Raw genomic sequence first — 2,500 nt, 5'->3', positions numbered from 1 at the left:
TGAACTCGCAGCCACCGCAACGCCTCCCCAAAGAAACACAGACCAGTTCAAGGAGCAGATGCCTCCTTATACCACGAGGGAATGATCTGAGATGAAGATCTGCACCTCTCCCCCCCTCCCTCCCCCTCAATTTCCCTTTCCCGCCCTTTCCCCCTCACTTTCCCTATTCCTCTCCTCTCTACCCCTCCTTTCCCCTCCCTCTTTTCCTTCCTTACTTTAACCTTCCCATCCCCTCCCCTCCCTCATCCCCCTCTCTTTTCCCTCCCTCATGCCCCCTCTTTCCCTCCCTCTCTCCCTCCCCTCTCCCCCTTCCATCCCCTCCCTCTCCCCTTCCTTTCCCCCACCCTCCCCCACTCTCTTTTTCTCTCTCCCCCTCTCATCCCATCCCCCCTCCTTTCCCCTCCTTCTCTCTCCCCTCCCTCATCCCATCTCTTTCCCCTCCTTCTCTCTCCCCTCCCTCATCCCATCTCTTTCCCCTCCCTCTCTCCCTCTCTCTCCCCTCCTTCCCCTCTTCCCCGTGACAGCTGCGTACTTTTCCAGGAAGATCTTCAAGTTGGGAATTCCTTGCAGAGACCCGGCTGTTTCCGAGATCCTATGATCCTTCTTCGCATTGTACGCTCCTCTCTCTTTCTCTCTCTCTCTCCCCTTCTATTCTCCTCTCTCTCTTAGCCAATTATGATCCTCAGTCATTATGCCAACTCATAATACCCAAAGAATCAACAAATTTTGCAAATAGATAACGTAGACAAGCAGGTAAATGTGTTCAGGAAAGTGATCAATGCTAGTGTAAATGCCGTCGCCCCCTTTGTTACGAAAATGATCAGACGTCCTCCGGCCCCTTGGATAAACGACATCAAGAGAGCCATAACAGATAGAAATAATGTGCATAACGCTCTCAAAAATAACAGATACGACATGACACTCCAAGCTGACTATAAACAAAGGAAGAGAAATGTCAGAAAACAGATTATTTTAGAAATAGATTAGCAAATTGTAAAAAAGATTCAGCTAAAACATGGGAGATTTTAAAAACAAAAACAGATTATTTTAGAAATAGATTAGCAAATTGTAAAAAAGATTCAGCTAAAACATGGGAGATTTTAAAAACATTTGTACCAAACAAAAACCATCATAAAAATATTAATCTAAACACCAAAATTAGTGCAAATGAATTTAATGAGTTCTTCGCTAAAATTGGACATTCCACACATGAACAAACAAACGCTTTCATATCTAAACAAAATACAGTTGGATAAGGCCTTCAGACAATAGTTTCAGACCACAACCTGTTCAAATAGAAACCGTAATCCTGCCAATAAAACACCTGCGTGAAACAGATGCTGTGGGAGTGGATGGCATTGCTCTTCGCTTTCTCAGAGACAGCGGACCTGCTGTGGTGTATTATTTAGCTTTTATTATTAATACATCTTTGGTCACCGGTGACTTCCTATAATAATAACACCAGTTTTCAAATCTGGCGACAAAGACGAAGTCAATAATTATCGCCCTATTGCCATACTTCCTATACTGTCGAAGGTTCTCGAAAAAATCGTAGCAGACCAATTGACAACATTTCTAGACATATAACCTACTATCTAGATCACAGCATGGCTTCAGAAGTAAGTTGTCTACTGAAACAGCATTATTGCAGATTACAAATAATATATATGAGAATATAGACAACAACCATATAAACTTACATTGTGCAACGTATCAAAGGCCTTTGATAGTGTCAATCACGAAATCCTCATCAGTAAACTAATGAATCACGAAATTGACTCATATTGGTTCGGAAGCTACCTAAGTAATAGAACCCAATCAGTCAAAATTCGCGAGAATATATCAGAAAAACAGAGTATCCTTTGGTGTCCCACAAGGATCTATATTGGGCCCAATCCTGTTCATAATATTTGTAAATGATCTGTCAACCATAGCCCAAAATTGCCTTCTTGTTCAATACGCCGATGATTCACAATTCCTCCAGTGATTCTGTAAACAACTTAGATAAACATAAAAAAGACCCAGGAGACTCACAAGTAAAAGGTTACTTTGACACAAATGGCCTTAAGATAAATCCCTCTTCTCTTCTCTCTCTCTCTCGCCAAAACATCGCCAAAATTCCTGTAAACACGACCATAAGATTTGAAGACAGCTACATAAAACCGAGCACTTTTGTTTAAAAAAAACTAGGCGTACTCATTGACAGATTCATGACATTCGAGAACCACGTCGATAACATCCACAGAAAAGTAATGGGCACACTAATTTACCAAAGTTAAAAATAGAATCCCTGCTGAAACTAGAATATCTGTTACACAAACACTAATTCTCAGTATAATTAACTACTGCTCAGATATATGGGGTACAACAAACAAAGGTCAAATTCATAAGATTGCAGAACTTTGCTGCCAGGGTAGCACTTGGGAACGTAAAGAAGTATGACCACATTACCCCACACATAAACAAAGTTGGCTAAAAGTACATCACAAATGCAACTATG

Source organism: Penaeus vannamei, chromosome 7 (assembly GCF_042767895.1).
Source record: "Penaeus vannamei isolate JL-2024 chromosome 7, ASM4276789v1, whole genome shotgun sequence".
Classification (NCBI taxonomy): Eukaryota; Metazoa; Arthropoda; class Malacostraca; order Decapoda; family Penaeidae; genus Penaeus; species Penaeus vannamei.
Note: the sequence above shows the minus strand (reverse complement) of the source record.